This window comes from Pan paniscus, chromosome 16, assembly GCF_029289425.2.
Source record: "Pan paniscus chromosome 16, NHGRI_mPanPan1-v2.0_pri, whole genome shotgun sequence".
Classification (NCBI taxonomy): Eukaryota; Metazoa; Chordata; class Mammalia; order Primates; family Hominidae; genus Pan; species Pan paniscus.
The window spans coordinates 27,057,770-27,072,495 of NC_073265.2; the positions used below are offsets into that span (position 1 = coordinate 27,057,770).

Below are 14,726 nucleotides of genomic sequence, written 5' to 3' on the forward strand. Positions count from 1 at the left end.
ATGTGTGTTATATCTATCAATGTTTACCATATTAAAAGTTAAAACTGAGTAACATTTAAAATATGTACTAATTCATCTTTAATGATACTAAACCCATGATGTGATAACATAAATGTTTTAACAGAAAAACAACTGTATGTTTCCTCAAAAAATTTAGCAAGAAAAATTTAGTTTTCTGTTTTTGAAATATTCTCATTAATATCTGGCTTAGTGAAAAGTAACTGAATTCTCTGTTTCTGCATTCAGTCTGTTGTGATATCATAGAGACATTGAAAAATTCCACTACAGATCCATGAGAAAATAAGAGTGAAAAACATAAACGATATTTTAGTATTATTACAAAAATTGTTTAATCATTTAGATCCCCTGAGTCTCAAAGGCTTCCAGAGATGTCCAGGTCAGTGAGCAGTGACACTGTTGTCATTTGGGGATCAAGTTACGTTTAAACAAGGGCATAAACTGAATATACCTGCATTTTAGGAAATGGCATTGCAAATGATACAGATATGAAGAAAGCAAAGTAAAAACATTCTGGAGAGTATACCTAACATTCACAAATAATACAGAAAATTTTCATGTGGCTTAAGCACTAGCTTTTCACTACAGAGATGTTACTTTTCAACAACATCAAAAGAACATATACCTCTTCAAGTATGCTCAATATTTGCCTGATCCTATAATCAAAATGATATAAAGGTGACTATAGATAACTTTACGCCAGTCAACTAAAAATTTAAACAAAATGCACAAATCCCTAGAAAAATATAACTTACTAAAATGTATACAAAAAGAAACAGAAACCCTAAGTAGTCTGGAAAGAAGGGTTAATGCTCATCTTATAAGCACTTATAGTCATATCATTTATTTTCAGCTGATAACCATTTGACCCATCAGGTGTGCACTCTAGTTGACCTATGCCTATTCTCTATCTCATGTTAATAGCAAGATTTAAAATATCATTCTCATGTACAGCCATTAAATCACTGAATCAAAATCACTTTCCCACAAAGAAAATGTGAAGCCCAAATGATTTCACCATTGAGATATGCCAAACATTTAAGGAAACATATATCGCTAAACATATATGAATTATCCCAGAGAACAGGAAAAGAAGAACTACTCTTTAACAAATTTTCAGAGGCTAGCATAACTTGATACCAAACTCTCACAAAGAGTGTATAGGAAAGGGAAATTAAAAGACAACCCTCAGTCATGAACCCAGATTTACAATTTTAAAATAAAATATAAGCAAACTAAATATAGCAATATACAAAGAGGATAAGATACCGTAAGTAAGTAAAGTTTATTCAAGGACTGTAAGGTATCTTTAATATTAGAAAATCAATCAATATAATTTACCACCTTAACAGGTTAAAGAAGAAAAATTATATGGCCATCTCAATAAATTCAGAAAAAGCCTTTGATAAAACTGAAAATCTTTTCTGTATTGATCTAGAAATCCTACACAGCACATGAGGAAGGAAAAAAGTTATTATTAGCAAATAACAAAATGTGTAAAAAAAAAAAAAAGCTATACTTATACATTTTAGCATTAATTAAAGAGCCCAACAAATTGTCAAGATATAAGGCCACTATGAAAAAGTTATGTATCTAAATATCAGAAACAGAATATGAAATAAAACTTAAAATACCACTTAAAATTGTATCACAAATATGAGATACCTAGAAGTAAATGTAACAAAAGATTCCAAAAATACCGCTTTCTTTTTTTTTTTTTTTTCCACATCTTTAATTTTATTACTTAAATGCCCACTTGCCCAGAATTGCCCCCATGAATTCTGGAAGTTTTTCCAAGAGGACAGAAAACTGTGACTCTGATCAGTCCTGACTTTCATTGTCATTGTTTAATGCTGCTACCAGATAGTTTCTTGAAGACATTGTGTCATTGTCTACTCTGGTTTTCAATGATCCTGCTGCTCAGACCGTGAAGTTTCTTAAAAGGAGAAAGATCCCTCTCTCTGTGGTACTTCATAGCAGGGCCCTTATGACTATAGTTCTTCTAATTGCATTCACCTACTCAGTGCCCTAAGCCCATGCAAACTAGCAGAAGCATGAGCGATTTCCAGCCTCATCCAAAGGTTGCCCTGAAACCAACAAGCAAGGTCCTATGTTGATCCATGGCCACGAGCCCAGACAATCCCTTCCTGATGTGAGTTCCATCTTGGAAATTCCTGGTATCCATGCAAGCCAGCCTCAGACATCAGTCAGCACCACCTCAGTTCTCAAAGCAGTTCTTCAATAACAGAAACAGTAATGACACTAATACTTAAAAGCCTGTTCTAAGTACTTTGTTCATTTAATTCTCATAGGAATCCTATCAACTTTTGCCACATTTTTCTGATGAAGGAATGGAGATATCAAGAGATTAGGTAGCACAGCTAGTAACTGGCAGGGGCGGGAGGATTTGAACCTAGGAAGGCTGGCTCCAGAGCCTGTGCTTGTAACCACAGCTCCCTTAAATTCCAAAGGGAAGAGATTGAAGTCTCTGCTTCCTTGGAGGTTCCCTGAGCCCTGTGTAAGGATGTGCCTCCTCTCTACTTCCCCAGACCCAACACCTTAAAGATTATAGAGCAGAGACTTTGTCAAACAACAAAAGGTATTGCACGATCCACTCCACAGAGCAATTAGGCACCTCCATGTCTGGGTAGACAGAGGCCACCCAAGTGATCCTTCCAAGAATAAAGAATAAAAGTCACTGTCAAAGGTGATTTTTGGTCTCCATCTGAGTGAGAAGTGTCTGGAAACTTTTAAAACAATGCTTTAGGTTTTGTTTGTTTGTTTTTCGTGTTTTTTTGTTTTTTTGTTTGTTTTTGAGACGGAGTCTTGCTCTGTTGCTCAGCAGGTTAGAGTGCAGTGGCACAATCTTGGCTCACTGTAAACTTTGCCTCCTGGGTTCAAGCCTTTCTCCTGCCTCAGCCTCCCAAGTAGCTGGGATTACAGGCATGAGCCACCACACTTGGCTAATTTTTGCAAAAAATAGCCCTTTCTTTAAAAAAAAATCCTCTTTCCCATAAAGAGAAAGTGGAAAATAAAACATACTGGAAAACATTAAAGAAGATTTAAATGAATGGAGATATATTCAATATTCATGTATTGGAGGACTCAATATTGTAAATTTGTCATTCTCCAAGATTAATAAATCCAAAGCAATCTCAATCAAAATCCCAATAGATTTCTTTTTTTTAAATTTTCTTTGGTATTTTTAATTTTTACTTAATATTACATTAGGATACAGTATAACACAACCTGGATCTGAATCCTAGCTCTGTTACAAGTCAGCTAACATTGGACAAGCAGCTTAATTTCCTCATCTGTGAAACAGGAATAATAATAATTATTATTTTATTTTATTTTACTTTAAATTCTGGGATACATGTGCAGAACGTGCAGGTTTGTTACATAGGTATACGTGTGCCATGGTGGTTTGCTGCACCTATAAACCTGTCATTTAGCTATTAAGTCCCACATGCACTAGCTATTTGTCCTGATGCTCTCCCTCCCCTTGCCCCCCATTCCCCAACAGGCCTCAGTGTGTGATGTTACCCTCCCTATGTCCATGTCTTCTCATTGTTCAACTCCCACTTATGAGTGAGAACATGTGGTGTTCAGTTTTCTGTTCCTCTGCTGGTTTGCTGAGGATGATGGCTTCCAGCTTCATCCTTGTCCCTACAAAGGACATGATCTCATTCCTTTTTATGGCTGCATAATATTCTATGGTGTATATGTGCCACATTTTCTTTATCCAGTCTATCACTGATGGGCATTTTGTTGGTTCCATGTCTTTGCTATTGTAAATAGTGCTGCAATAAACATATGTGTGCATGTGTCTTTACAATAGAATGATTTATATTTCTTATGAAACTTAACAAGCTGATGGAAATTCACAGATAAAATAATAGTCAAAATACTCCAGAAGACATACAAGGTAGGAAGACATGCTTTACCAGGTCTCAAAACCTATGAAAAGATATAGTAACTAATATGTTGTTGGCACTCAGATAAACAAATTTCTCCAAGGAGAACCAAGAAACATTCCTATACATGCATAAAAGCTTGACTTATGAGAGAGATAACCCTTCAGAACATTGGGAAATAACCTTGTTTCTTAAATAAAATATATTAGTAACATGGAATATCCATATGGGCATAAGAGTCACATTGAACACAAAAATCCATTGTAAGTGTGAACAATAAAACTTTAAAGCTTGTAGAAGATAATATAAGTGATTATCTCAATTTCCTCTGAGTTTGGGAATGATTTCTCAAATAAGACACCAAAAAAGCAGTAACCTGGAAAGATTGAAATATTTGATCAATTAAAATTCAGATCTTTCCTTCATGAAAAGATACCATAAAAAGTTAAAAATAACCCAGAGATTAGTAAAAGTTATTTGCAAGACACTTACCTCCAAGACTAGTATCCAGAATACATAAAGAATTTCTGCCAATTAATAACAGATAATCCAACATAAAAATAGACCCCCAAAATTGAACAGATATTTCACAAAATAAAAAATCCCAATGGCCCAATAAATATGCATGTACCTAATATCTCCTTGACCTTAACTGTCTCCACAACATCTTGCCACTTGTTTCAGCCCCAGCCATTGCCAAGGCCACCACTGTGAAGGGACTCTGACCAACTGCATGGGGACACAACCCAGCGGCACCTAATATCAAACCCATACAAAGCACCTCTCACCTCCTTCTCAAAGGGGCTTCTCATTTGATAGTTAGGACCATTTAGCACCCACATATGCACAGACCAGAAGTGTATGGAGATCAAAGTCCCATGGGATCAATCTTTGACCAGAGGAAGATAGGAGCCAATGAATACATTCTTCTTCCTTCTTTCTCATTTGCTTTCCTCCTAACACTAGCATGCACCCACAGGTTTTCATGAGAAATGATCCTTTATACAATCTCTCAGAAGACGGTCCCATGAGATCAAGCAAGCGTTTGCACAAGAAAACAGAGGCAGCTAGTTTAAAATGCATCCTTGAGTTAGCTCTTTCTCCTTTCCTGCTTCACTCTCCTGATGCCTCAGTGCTGCTTCCTTGAATTACACTCCCACTAAAGAAATAGCACATAAGCCTTCACCCCCAAGCTCTGTGTTTTAGGGAACCCAAACTAAGACAATATGAAAAGTTGCTCAACCTCATTTGTAATCAGTGATTTACACAAGAGATACCAATGCATGCCCACCAGACAGGTAAAAAACAAACAATTCTGAATGTACTAAGTATTAGCAAGAATGTGAAAAAAAAAAAACCAGAAATTCATACACTGTTAATATTAGTCCAAATTGGTGCAAACACTGGAATATGATTTGGCCCTTATCCAACAAAAGATGAATATATGCAAACCTTAGAACTGAGCAATTCAACTTCTGGCTATATTACCCAAGACAAAAAGCAGTTTTACTATGAAGCTAAATAAATTTAAGCTGTGGGGCATCTCACTGGCATGGATTCACCTCTAAGTCCTTATACCTAATATTGTATTCACAACTTTGAAGTGCACATATGTTTTACAGAAAGTCTAAGCTATAATTTTATACTATACAGCACAAATTACAGAAAACGTTCAGCTACACATACAACATGGATGAATTTTACAAACTTAACATTAAGAGAGAAAAGCAAGACATATAACAAGCTTAATTTAAGCAAGAGTTTACAGTGTATGATGCTTTTTATATAAGGTTCAAAAAGACACTAACCCAACCTCATTGATTATAGATATATACATAGGTGATAAAACTAAACAGAAAAGCAAGCAATCAATTACCATGAAAGCCGGGATAGTGATTACCTCTAGGGGTAAGGGAGAGGTAGTAATAGAAGGGATTCTGAAGGCCAGGTGCAGTGAGGGGCTCATTCCTGTAATCCCAGCACTTTGGGAGGCCAATGAGGGTGGATCACTTGAGGCCTAGAGTTCAAGAGCAGAAGTGATCCTGGAGAGCTGCCATTATTCTACTTTTTGACCACAGTGTTTATTACACAGCTTATATTTTGTAGTTATTCATCAATTTTACATTTCCATTTTATGCACTTTACTGCATATGTATGTTTCACAAAATTAAGGGAAAAAATAAAATATTTAACAAATAATTACTACCAGCTCTCTCCCTTAGTGCCTATGAAACCAGGTAACCACAAGTCACCTTGAGTTGCAGAAGCATGTGGAGGGAAGAGAAGTGCTCTCTTGCAGGTCTAGTGGGGTCCTCACACAGGAGTCCGCCTTCAGCAATTAAGATGAATTCCAGGCAGGTCACTATTTCTGGATTTGTAGACTTCTGAATATTACCTACTACTAAATAAATTAACCTTCAAAACATGAGAGCAGTTAAAAATTTTCCTGCATATACATCAAGGATTTAAGAAAATAATACACGCACAAGTGAACAAGCAGAAAAGTGGCAGAGCTGATCTTTCTTCTCCAGGTGGGAGCGTTCATGGAGCCTCAATATAAGGTAAAATTAGTGATAATGAGTTCAAATTATTAACAAAGTTATCAAGAAGATAATTTGGTGAGGATTTAAGTTCCCTCTCGTTTACAATAAAGCTTTCCCTAAGAGTGTATTGTACCTGAAAAACAAGCAAACAAAAAAACCCAGAGCACTAACACTTACCAGTTGTGTGACTTTGGGCAAGTTACTTAACTTCCCCAAGGCCTGAATGTCCTGGAAATTCAGTGATAAAAAGACTACCTGTATCCCGTGTGAGGATTAAATAGAATAATCCATGTTAAATGCTTAGCATAGTATCTGGTAAACAGCAGGCATATACTATATCAGCCACCGTCTTTTATTTTTTATTGGTGATTGTTATTCAAGGGGTCTGTAAACACACTGGAAAGGATGAAATTCCATGCTAAGAAATCATAACTCAAATAGTCCTACAGAAAACAAGAAACTCAATCTGATCTTTATTTACTGAGAAACACAAAATCCACATGAAGGAAATCAAGTTCCCCAAATATATTTGAACCTAGAACAAGAAATAAAAGGTCTCCAGTCGACATTCAGTATTAGTGTCTTATGTTAAAAGCATATTTTTCCAAAAAGTCTTCAAATACAATGGTAACAAACTTTATATTTATACCCATATGGATAAAACTATCCACCTTAAGTAACAGTCTCTGAAATTAACCCTACTTGCTCTCAGCTTGAAGATTATATTTTTTAAAGCAAGCATACATTTTATTTTAGTGTTGGAATACCAGAAGAATGTTCCTCTATTTACAAGATTAAAAAAAAAAAGATTTCAATAGCTCAAAGGTAAAACATCCAATTTAGCAAGAAAATAGTCTTCAATGAACACACATGTGCTTTTCAATGAAAAAAAATCCTGATTTGAATTCCATTTAATTGGCTTTAAATAGTATCACTGTGATGTGAAAAAGTAATATGATTGACTTGAATAAGTATCATGCCAGTTTTATCACAGCTGATGCTTAAGCTATAATTTGTATGTAGATACCTACCACAAGCAACTTTAAAAATCCATAGAGTAGACACTATAGCAAGCCCCTCTTGTAATTTTTAGAAGAGAAAAGGCTTATCTCAATGCTGAGAATCCCACTTTTTCAGAGTATGTTAGAAAAAGATGTACAAGAATTTCCCAATTTTCTCAAGATTTACCACTCCAATGTATGGGCTGATTTAGTGACACCTGGCATATCTGTGCTTAATTAACATATATCCAAAAGCCCAATCTATTTTCCAACAATTGTTAAATTAAAATATAACCAAAATAAGATAAAAGGCAAAGAAATCAGGGAAAACGTAAGATAAAGGATGTGAACAGACAATTCACAAAGCAGCGATTCAAAGGACCTACAAGGATATGCTGAAATGATAGTGAAATTCACTAGTGGTGAGGTCAGTGTTTGACAAGGGACATCACTGTAAAAGAATCATACTGGCAAAAATACAAAAAAAGTAACAATATCTATTTTAGGTTAGATGATAAAAGGAACACTTGCAGACATTGTGGGTGGCAGTAAAAAAAGTGTTTCGGCCAAATTAATGAATGAGATAAAAGAAAACTATGGGATCTTAAAAAATATGATCTCTTTCTCATTTTATCCACATATCAATGACCATTCAGGTGGAAGCAGGAAGCACTTTTCAATGTGGACAGCCTATCCCCAGTTGCCAAACAGGATAGAGAAACCATGGCCAGGTGGTAGTAGAAAAATCACTTTACGTGTTTCAGTGGTACAAAAGAAAATTAAGGGCTTTGGCATCAAACCTATTAGCTGCTTAATTTGGAAAGTTTTTTTTAACTTATTGGAATCTCAGTTTCCTCATCTGTAAACTACTATAGGCCTAACTTGTTCGGTTACTGTGCTTATTACCTAACATGACATGTGCCATGTGAGTGCTCAATAGATGGCTGTATCACCGCTGAGGCCAGAGGGTGCTGACCTCTTTTTATTATATCTAGTGAGCAATTAGCTTTCATATCTCTTAAATGAAGAACTAAGATTATTTGGGGTCATTTACATTTCTGATCCCAATAAGTAAACCTATTCTTTCATTGATACACATGGATAACTAACAGTGATTCATGTTAAGTTAAATGTCTTATCTTCTCCCTAGGACCTGCAAAATGTCCTGTCTTTACACTGACCATTTTCTTCCAGAACGGAGACTATCCAACCCCTACAAATTCAGTGAATTTAACCACCCTTGACGTTCAATAATAAACCTAAAAATAATTGATCTATAATTTCAGTTTAAATGATCTGACATAGCCAGGCTACTTTTAAATGACAGCAAATGGGATTTTTTAATGGAAATATTGATAGGTCCTTAAGTGTATTGGGGAATCGAGAACAATGACAATGATACTGCACTAATAAACCTAATGCCATGGAGATTGTCTTTTTAAAAAATGTGTCTTTTCTTTATCACAGCATAATACCTAGCTTGACAACAGAAATGTCAACAGTTAGGGCTCTATTCTTCAAACCGTCATGCTCTATTAATGCTGTTTTTCAGTGGGATTTACTTTGTCAAGGAAGGAAGGACCAAGAGGAAAGTCTATGGTCTTCCTATTCACTAAATCCCTCTTCTCACTGATGTACAAATGACTAACTACTCCCAATGCCACAAAAAGAATGAGAGTTGAAAACGGGCCAAAATCGTCTAGGGAGCAGGGAAAAGAAAACCAGCCCTGTACAAGCAAAAGTGTGTCTAGATAAGAAGAAAAAGAAAACAGAGTAGGTGATAGGAATGCCAAGGGCTACTCCCTGTTTTGTGCTTGTGATCTTTCAGTTGGGGGAAGCAGTAGAGAAAAAACTTTACCATGCAAATATAATTGAGTACTATTAGCTGGGGCTGAGAATAGTGTCTTAACCGGGTTTCAAAGAAGCCCTTGCAGTTTAACACCTTTAATCCAAACAGGAGGAGGATAATAAACTATGGCAGGGACACACAGGGATGTAAAATGAGGCTGAGGAGAGGTTAAAAGGATTATAGATATAAACTGTTAGCTGTAACTGGGGAGATATCAGGAGTAATAAGACAGCAGGAAGCAGACAGAATGCTCTGTTTAGCTTGGATTTAATTGTGAAATTTGGGTGCAGAGCAGATTTTGGTTTAACCTTTGCATTTAGAGAAGCAACAATCTAGTACACCCGAATATAGAATATACAGATAAACAATTTCAAATCAAGGGTTCAGAGCAGAGGAACCACTTGAACTTTAAATATCTGAGTCTAAGAAACTGTTATGCCACCTATGTATACACAGGTTGTTTTAGACTACATTTGCGCACATGATCTCTTTCAGTCTTCACAAAAATCCCATGAGATAAGAAGAGCAGGATCTATTCTCTCCATTTTATACATGATGGCACTGAGGGTCACAGAGGATAGGGACTTTCCTAGAGTGACACAACCAGAAAGGATTTCCTGTGACCATCTATTGTCACGTTCTATGTCTAAGAATTTTCCTCCAGGAGATACTGCCTTGCAAAAACTTTTTAAAAATTATTTTACAGTGAAAAAGTCCTGGTGCCAAGAGAGAAAACTCTCCTACTAATTTTTAATTTGGCCCCATAACAATCTTCTACCCTAATTCCAGAATTCATCTAACTTCTTTCCCAATAAGTGTTGTAAGAAATAAACATAAAAGCTAGGATTTTATTCGTAGCAAATTGCTATGGAAACATGAAATTATCCCTATGTTAATAGCATTATGTCTTCTTTTTCTGTGTAAATGGTTGAACAAATTGTGCTTTTTATCTACCTTTCTTTTATGACTAAGGGTAAGGAAACATCCATAAAGTATTGAAATTATTGCTAGAGGAGCCAAATTCCAATATCTGTGCTTTTGAATATGCATTTATAAATAACTTCATTAGAATTAAACAATTACAGGACAAATAATCTTTCTAGATATTATTCAACATTCTAATGCAAAGGTTATATCAATAAAATAAAAGGCTTTCACTTCCAGCTAAGATCAAACATGTGATAAGGCAACCAGAACTTGAAGAGACATCATCCTGGAGAGAAGAAAAGCTCACTGATATAAATTCGTCATCTGCCTGCTTCTTCTTTTCTTCTTAGGGAGTTTGCCAACTCTAGGCCCAGAAAGAGGACAAGAAGTCAGGTAGAAGATCCACTGCTTGGTACCAGAGAAACCAGCAGAACTTTTGGCAATTTCATGGGACTAGGGAGAAAACAACTGGGATCATAAAGGGCTATATCTCAGAAAAAAGGGACTACCAAAAAAGTAAGCTCAGCACTTTGCACTGGGTTTGCACCCAGAGTCTCTAAAAGTTTTTACATGAAATGTTCAGTATTTCATCAAAAATTAATGAGCATGCTAAGAAATAAAATGAAGAAGGAAGAAAAACAGACAATAAAAATAGACCCATAGGTAACTCAAATGTTAACAAACAAGAATTTTTAAGTAACTGTGATTAATTTTGTCAGGAAAGTAGATAACAAAATAGAAATTATGACCAAGAACTAGAAACTACAAAAATAATATAATTGAGGCTGGGCGCGGTGGCTCACTCCTGTAATCCCAGCACTTTGGGAGGCTGAGACAGGCAGGTCACAAAGTCAGGAGATCGAGACCATCTTGGTCAACATAGTGAAACCCTGTCTCTACTAAAAATACAAAAATTAGCTAGGCATGGTGGTGCGTGCCTGTAGTCCCAGCTACTCAGGAGGCTGAGGCAGGAGAATCACTTGAACCCAGGAGGTGGAGGCTGCAGTGAGCCGAGATTGCACCACTGCACTCCAGCCTGGGCGACAGAGCAAGATTCTGTCTCAAAAAGAATAGATAGATAGATAGATAGATAGATAGATAGATAGATAGATAGATAATTGAAATTCTGGAACTATAAAATATAATAATTGAAAATAAGAATTCAATAGATAGATTTAAAAGTAGATTAGAGTAAATTAATGAATTGGAAGATAGGGCAGTAGAATGGAGAATAGAAAGCATAGGAAATGCAGGAAACACTGAAAGAGACACAGACATCTGGGAGACTGAGGGGACAAAACAAGCAAACATTTCATTGTAACTTAATAAGGAAAAAAAATGAAGGGAATAAAGCTAGAAATCAATAGCAAAAAAATACTATAAAATTCTCAAGTATTTATAAATTAAAGCAGCATACTTTTATGTAACTCATGGTCAAAGAAGAAATAGCAATGGAAATTAGAAAATTATTTGAACTGAATTAATTTGGGACGAAGCTAAAGCTATGCTTAGAGGAAAATGTATAGCCATAAAATGTATATTTTTAAAAGAAAAGTGGCTAAAATCAATGAGCTAAGTATACAACTCTAAAAAAGAACAGTAAATTAAACCCAAAGCTGAAAGCAGATATTAATGAGGTCGAAAATAAACATAAAATACAGAAAAACCTTAAAATTTTGATTATTTAAGAAGATAACAAAAAGATAAGTCCTCTAATAAGACTGATCAAGAACAAAGAGAATGCCATATTTAGCAATGTCAGATATTCAAAAAGGGATCCTACTACTAGATTCTAGGATATTGTATTAGGCCATTCTTGCATTGCTATAAATAAATAACTGAGACTGGGTAATTTATAAGGAAAGAGGTTTAATTGGCTCATGGTTCTAAAGGCTGTACAGGAAGCATAACATCAGCATCTGCTTCTGAGGAGGGCTCTGGAAGCTTACAATCATGGCAGAAGGTAAAGCGGGAGCTTGCATGTCACATGATGAATGTAGGAGTGAGAGAGAGGGAGTGAGGTGTCACAGTTTTAAACAGTCAGATCTCACAAGAAGTCACTCACTACAGCAAGAACAGCACCACAGGGATGGTGTTAAACCATTCATGAGAAATCAACCCCCATGATCCAATCACCTCCCACCAGGCCCTACCTCCAATACTGGGGATTATAATTCACTATGAGATTTGGGCAGGGACACATATCCATACTATATTGGATATTTAAAAAGATATAAATAATATTCTGAACTACTGTCTGTTAATAAATTGGACAATTTGGATAAAATGGACAAACTTCCAGAAAAAAATACACTTACCAAGAATGACACAGAAAGAAAGAAAAATATATAAAATTTCTGTATCTAAAAAACAAAATTAAATCACCAATTAAAGACATACCTACAAACAAAACCCTGGGCTTTGCTAGTGAATTCTATCAAACATTTAAAAATAAAATCCTACCAAACTTGCACAAACACTTCCAGAAGAGATAACACTTATCAACTCATGTTATCAGCACAGAATAACCTTGACAGAAAAATATGGCAAGGACATTACAAGAAAAGAAAACTATAGACCACTTTCAATAATAAATGTAAACGTAAAAAAATATACAAAATTTGTATATTGAATCAAATTGAATCCAGTGAGATTTAAAACAACTATGTCATGACCAAGTGGGGTTTATTCCAGAGATGTTCGATTAGTTCACATTAAAAAAAAATCAACGTAGTTAACCTATATTAGTGAAGAATAAAAGAGAAAAAAATATTCTTTGTTTAGTCTTTTTTCTATTGCTATAACAGTATATTTGATACCAGGTAATTTATAAAGAAAAGAGGTTTATTTAGCTCACAGTTCTGGAGGCAGGAAGTCCAAGATCAGGCAGCTGCTTTTGGTCAGCTTCTGGGTGAGGGCCTCATGCTGTATCATAACATGGCGGAAGTGGAAGGGGAACTGGACATCTGCAAGGAGACCAAACACGAGAGGCAGCCTCACATAACAACTCACTTTCATAGTAACTAATCAAGTCTTGAAAGAGCAAGAACTCACTCACTACCGCAAAACTGCATTAATCCCTTCATGCAGGTGGATCGCAAATGCCTCTTACAGGTCTCATCACCTCTCAACACTGTTACATTAGGGACAAAGCCTCGACATAATTTTTATGGGGAAAAACTAAGTTCAAACCATAGCATCTTCTCAACAGAAACATTTGATAAAATGTATCATGCATTCACAATAAAAAGTCACATTAACTTTAAAATCAGATAGAAAGAAATAAAAGGTAACATTTCTTACTATTGAAAAATCTATTTTATTTTAATTACTATTAAAATTGTCACCAGAACCAGATGACCAGATGAGTTCTAGCTAACTTTATATATGTCAAAAAATAACTATACATGTAATCATATATTTTATATATTAAATATGCACTTAATAGACTTTATATTTTAGAGCAATTTTAGGTTCACAAAAAAATTGAGCAGAAAGTACTGAGAGTTCTCATGTTCCCCCTACCTCCAGAAATGCACAACCTGCCCCACTATCAACATCCCACAGTGGTACCATTTGTTACAACCAATAAAGTTACATGAACACATAATTATCACCGAAAGTTCATAGTTTACATTAGAGTTTACTCTTGTTGTACATTTTATCAGTTTGAACATATATATAGTGACATATACCCACCATTACAGTATTATACAAAATAGTTTCACTCCCCTAAAAGTATAAACAAATCTAAAGCTATGCTTAGAGGAAGACTTACAGACTTAAAATGGATATTTTTAAAAGAGGAGAGGCTAAAATCAATGAGTCCAATATACAACTCTAAAAAACAGTAAATTAAACTCAAAGATAAAAGCGGATATTAATCAAGTAGGAAAAGTCAACATTTGATGATCATTTATTTATTTAGAGACAGAGTCTTGCTCTGTCACCCAAGCTGGAGTGCAGTGGCACGATCTTGGCTCACTGCAACCCCTGCCTCCCAGGTTCAAGTGATTCTCCTGCCTCAGCCTCCCAAGTAGCTGGGATTACAGGCACACACCACCACAACCAACTAATTTTTGGATTTTTAGTAGAGACGGGGTTTTACTATGTTGACCAGGTTGGTCTCAAACTCCTGACCTCTGGTGATCCGCCCGCCTCGTCCTCCCAAAGTGCTAGGATTACAGGCGTGAGCCACCACTCTTGGCCCCAACATTTGATTATTTGTGATCCTTTGATGATTATTCTTAACCACTGATCTTTCCACTGTCTCATGGTTTTGCCTATTCCATGTAGTTGGAACCCTGCAGCATGCAGCCTTTTCAGATTGGCTTATTTCACTTAGAAATATGCATTTAAGTTTCTTCCATGTCTTTTCATGGGTTCATAGCTGATTTCCTTTCAGCGCTAAATAATATTTCATTGTCTGGATATACCACAATTTATCCATTCACCTACTGATGGACATCTT

The 14,726-nt window shown here is 35.6% G+C and overlaps 1 long non-coding RNA gene across 6 annotated transcripts in view; it reads right to left on the bottom strand.

The window, feature by feature from the left end:
* LOC117976009 (uncharacterized) overlaps positions 1-14,726 on the bottom strand; it is a 516,634-nt gene that overhangs the window by 270,871 nt on the left and 231,037 nt on the right. For 4 of the 6 annotated variants that reach the window (XR_010109900.1, XR_008621239.2, XR_010109897.1 and 1 more), the window contains one exon: positions 11,367-13,221. This is a non-coding gene — a long non-coding RNA (uncharacterized LOC117976009). Of the gene's footprint in view, positions 1-10,069; positions 13,222-14,726 lie in introns of those variants that run through there. The other 2 variants (XR_010109901.1, XR_010109899.1) reach the window with 2 other exon arrangements.